A 5768-nucleotide genomic window follows, 5' to 3' on the forward strand; every position below is an offset into this window, starting at 1 on the left:
TGCCAATACTTATGGCAAATGTGATGCTTCTAGCACACGTTAAAGACGAATGTAAATAGTTTTGAAAGAAACTAAATACTTTCTGATGCAATCATTTGCAAGCCTTGCTAAAATTTTTGAACCATAAGAGAAGGTGAGTCATTAATCACTTCTAGGGACAAATATTGAAACCTTTTCATTAACAACTCATAGCCTTGCTATATGCATAAAAACCCATCCATTAATGTTGTGTAGTAGCACTTGTACCTTAACAAGTCATTTTGAGTATCTGGAAATTTTTGGCGACCAACTGAAATTGTTTCTGACATATCGTGCTGAAAACGGTCTATAAAACGGATTCGACCAACACCTAGGGACATCGTCATGACACATAAATTAGAGCGGCGCGAGTGTCAGTCCGGAGAGACTCATATTCTCCACATGTAGAATATGTCTAAACTAAGGGTGTATGGAAAAAGATAATCCTACAAGTACAAGATATATTTGGGTGTGGAGGTAACTATAAACACGCATGCGACGGGCGTGAGAGAGACCCTCATTATCCATTCTCCACACTCGCTACATGGAACTCCTTGAACTCCTAGACCATGTTGTATCTTGTGTGACAATATGTGCCAAATCAAACACTACAAGTGGGCCTATAACTGCAAAATGCAAAAATTTATTGTGGACACTACATCCCAAATTTCTTTGCTTTTACGTGATCTTACCATTTGACTGAAGAGCAAAAATGGATGAAAACATACAAGGTTATTCATCCAACTTGAAAAAGTCAAGCAAAGCATGTGCAAGAATGGAAATAAACCAAATCATATGTGTACCTGGAGGTTGAAGACAGTGTTCACTTACCTGTAGTCAAAGGCACCTGCCCATATTTCCTGCCTGCAAAGGCCTGGGAGCTCTAACTAAACATTAGTGATGTGCAAGTAGTATTGTATATGTAACCTTGGGTGTTTCCTTTGCAATACAAACCCCTCGATTAAAATCGACATGGTCAAACCGACTAGTTTAGACTTTGTAGGAAAACTTCTCATCTAGAAGCCAATAGTATCTGCATTCACTTTGGAAGTTGAAATAATCCACTACCCTTTGCAGCTTATGGACTTCTTTCCTTGAAAGTGCAAGTGCGATGGTTCCAAGAATTGACCATCAACATGTAACAAGTGATTTAGTACTCACAACCTGGGTCTTTTCCAAAAATTATACTCATATAAACACTCTCAGTGCTAAAAGAGAAGATCCCCTAAAGTTGGAATCGTATTCACAACTATATCTTTTTTGGACCCAAAAAATCCATAATCGTGGGTTTTTATGAACATCCATGCTGTCTAAAATGCTTCCTTCATCTATACACATTGATACTGGCTTAGCCGCACCGCCCTCCAGCTCGATCAAGGAAACTGAAGTTTGGTAGGTTTTCAAAACCGCGACTGCAAGAACCAACCCCAAGTAGGGGAGAGAACATTACCAAGAAAAAATGATAAAAAGTTGTTTTTTTAACATTCACCACCGCTCTATGCTTAACCACCAGCGGGCCGCCACCAATTTGGCCACACCCCTCTCCATTATCACCAGAAGATAGAGGTCTCTCTCTCTCTCCTGCTCAGCTCCGCCAATCAACCACCATCTCTCTTATCCCTACTCCTGTGTCAACTAGCCCCCGGGCGCATAAACCAAGTTGTGGCTGTCTTTCTTCCACTGGTGGTCCGCCATGCATGAACCAGAGTCAGTTTCTCTCTTTCATTATTTATTCATATTTTTTTATTTCCTCTCTCTCTCTCTCTCTTACCTCTCGCTTGTCCATACTCCACCGGTGGGCCACCATACCTCACCTGTCCCTCTTCCCTCTTGTCCACACTCCCTCGACCTCACTCTCCCCTCTTGTTTTCCTCCCACTGGCGGGCCACCGCACTCCCAGGCACAATAATACTCTCTCTCTCTGTCTCTCTCTCTCTCTCTCTCTCTCTCTCTCTCTCTCTCTCTCTCTCTCTCTCTCTCTCTCTCTCTCTCTCTCTCTCTCTTCTTTCCTTCTCCCTCCCTCACTCACACACACTCTCTCTCTCTTCCCCTCGGTGTAGGAACCCGCTATGCACATAACCGTTCTCTCTCTCTCTATATATATGTATACACACCACCCTTGTCTTCTTCTCTGGTGGCAACCACCCTAACCCCACCCGTTGACCAAACCCACCCTCTCTCTCCCTATCGGCCGGCGAGCTCACGAGCCCACATCACCCTCTCTCTCTCTTGCTCTCGGTCCATGCGAATGCAGCACATCATAGAGCCTTTCTCTCTCTCTCTCTCTCTCTCTCTCTCTCTCTCTCTCTCTCTCTCTCTCTCTCTCTCTCTCTCTCTCTCTCTCTCTCTCTCTCTCTCTCTCTCTTATTCACACCACACACACACACTCACACACTCCCCTCCCCTTGCGAGCCCATATCACACTCTCTCCCTCTCTCGCTCTTGGCGTATGCAGGTGCACTATCACAGGACCACTCTCTCTCTCTCTAAATAAACACACACACCCACTACACATACATACGCAGACACACACTCTCCCCTCCCCTCGTCCAACACCCGCTCCATCCCTTTCTCTTATTCTCGTTCTCTCTCTCTGTTTCCCTGCATAGAGCACCATTAAGACAATATATATATATATACATGTAAATATAAATCGTATCAAGCTACTTTTCACACACACACACTCTTACCACACACTTACACACACTCACACACTCCCCACATACATATGCACACATATTCACAACACCCACACCCTAACCTACATACACTCACAACACATGCACACATATATGCACACTCCGGAAATAGAAAACCAAAGGAATCAACGTCATCAACAAAAAATAAGAAGACCAAGGTGCATGATGCTGATACCGAAACAAGAAAAGACGCCGAAGGCACTCCCGACTGACACCAATTTTGGCAGCATTAAACCTCACACCGGCCACCCGAACCATCAACAAAACCCTTGTAAATGCCCCGAACTCCTGTAATGGAATTGATATTTTATTGTTTAATGCAGCTGACAGGTGGAAAAATCAAAGGGTTATGTGAAAGGATCTCGAAAGGATATTATATTTTTTAATTTATTGTTCAAGTGCTCTTTATGAGTTTTGGCCATTTATGACAGGCCGGCCAGTTTGTAACCAATTTGACCATTCAAGAAATCTACATAACAAATACGTGCAAGAGGGAAATGGTCACTCTTGCATGGGGGGCGATTGCACCCAGTGCCTATGTACTTCTTCTCTCCTCTCCCCTCTTCTCTCTCGCCTTTCTAGGCATAGCACTCCGCTCTTGGAGGTGTGTGTGGGCATGTTCTTTCGCTCTCTCCCACTCTTTATCTCTCTCTGTTCACGTATAGAGTCAATTATGTGCTCGTGGATTCACCAAGTATGGAGATTTGTCCGTTTTATGGCTTGCAGTATATTATTTTTGAGTATTCTGCAGGGCGGCCACGCTCCCGTTTGTAGCATAGTAGTTGCGAGGTTTTTGACATAGAAGTGATGCAGACGAGTAGGTTGTTGATGATGTAGCGGTGCGCAATCAACGTGTCGTTGGTTGTGAATGCAACATAGCAGAGGAGGCATATATTTGAAGAAGAGTGACGAGAATTACCACCTTGTTTGATAGGTTCGAAAAGCTCGGTCTATGCGAAGAATGGTGATGGTTATCTTGCGGCTGATTTTGCAAGAGAGATCGACATGTCCTGAGTGTGTCTGCTTGGGTAGCGAGACGTTGAAACTAAACAACATTAGCTTATGCCTGCCGTCATCCACATACTACCTATTCTAGTGTCCCATACCACTAGAATAAGCAGTATATGTCATACCCTGATGAATCAGGATATCATTGGTCACACTCATCATTAATCTCATAATGTCAAGTCTCATCACATAAACATTGCCATAGTAATCACCAGATACCAAATCCCAATCCAATTCCAATTCCACAGTATAAGTCCAAATCAAAATCACTTTCATTATGTACCCGGGTAACAAAATCATACCAGTTACAGTGGTGGCTAGCCACTGCAACATGATTTTGTGATCGGTGTTGCCTCATCCGGCGAGTCTACACCAATAAATTTTTCTTTTATTATGTGATGTTTTGACACAACATACTAATCACTATTTTTGACAAGTGCTGTTTGCATATTTTACCTTCGCAACTGAGGACAGTTGCTTTCCAATGGAGAGGTATGTAATGGAACTGATATTTTATTGTTTAATGCAGCTGACAGGTGGAAAAATCTAAGGGTGATGTGAAAGGATCTTGAAAGGATATTATATTTTATAATTTATTGTTCAAGTGCTCTTTATGAGTTTTGGCCATTTATGATTGGCCAGCCAGTTTGTAACCAATTTGACCATTCAAGAAATCTATATAACAAATACGTGCAAGAGGGAAATGGTCACTCTTACACGGGGGGAGATTGCACCCAATGCTTGTGTACTTCTTCTCTCCTCTCCCCTCTTCTCTCTCGCCATGCTAGGCGTAGCACTCCGCTCTCGGAGGTGCGCCTGGGCATGTTCTTTCGCTCTCTCCCGCTCTTCATCTCTCTCTGTTCGCGTATAGCGTCGATTATGTGCTCGTGGATTCGCCAGGTATGGAGATTTGTCCGTTTTATGGCTTGCAGTATATTATTTTCGATTATTTTGCAGGGCTTCCACGCTCCCGTTTGTAGCAACTCCACTCTTCCCTCATAGCCTAGCCAGTAGCTAGTGGATTGTACCAAAAAACTCTCCCCATCCCACTCTTTCCTCTCTCCCTATCTCTATCTTCTCTCCCTCTCTATCTCTCTTACTAGAGAGGAATGTAGGCTCCCTACAGTGACCAATGGATATTTTCAAGGACCATTAGGTAAGGACCACCTCTCAAGCTTACATAAAGAGGCCTCCGCTAAGCACAAAAGGGGGGGCGCAAGTGAAGGAGTAACACACTAGCTCCATGCACTCTACATCTTAAGCACCACTAAGCACATAATGCACCTCCCAAGCTAGGGAGCTCATGGCATCATGTTTTGTTGCAAGCGTAGGCATTTTAGCATTGGCAACATTATCATTCCCCCCACTCTCCACCACACCATGGTTGAGTTACTAGTCACGACCACTCCATGCACATAAATCAATCACCATTCCCCCACAAGGCAGCATGAGCATGCTAGGATTGAATGCAGCGACACCATGCTACTCCGGGCCGCTCTTGATGCTGGTGATTGACGTCATTGGTGGTTTCCTTGTCTTTATGTTTTCCCTCAATTAACCTCTCACTAACGTGCTAACCTCCCGCTAACTCCAACTTTGCCATGCCTAGTGCCAAGAGCCAGGTTTATAACAATCAAGACCAACGTCTGTAAGTATCATCATAACCAATAAAAGTGTGCAATGTTGCCTTGATCTTTGGGTCCATTCTTTGTTCTCCTTAGCTTTGTTTTGCCACATTCATGGGATGTTTCATCTCTTATATATCACTTTGCTTGTGCTCCATCACGTGTGGACTCTCCAGTCAGTCATCAGTAGGCTTCATTCTGACCTTGTCACATACCTCTCTCGTACATGTGGACATTTGTTCTATCACCATTTCATGTTGGTTACCTAACGGGCATCTAACTTTTGCTACCCGAGGTCATTTATGTCTGCGTCCTAGCCGCACTTATGCTAGGTGGTGCCCCCTCTCTAGTTATAGGATTACTCCTACCTTGAGATGATGCTTGGGGATCTTCTGGCTATGTGTGGGGTAGAGGCCAC

The sequence above is a fragment of the Adiantum capillus-veneris genome, chromosome 27 (genome assembly GCF_014529385.1).
Source record: "Adiantum capillus-veneris isolate H3 chromosome 27, ASM1452938v2, whole genome shotgun sequence".
NCBI classification, from domain to species: domain Eukaryota; kingdom Viridiplantae; phylum Streptophyta; class Polypodiopsida; order Polypodiales; family Pteridaceae; genus Adiantum; species Adiantum capillus-veneris.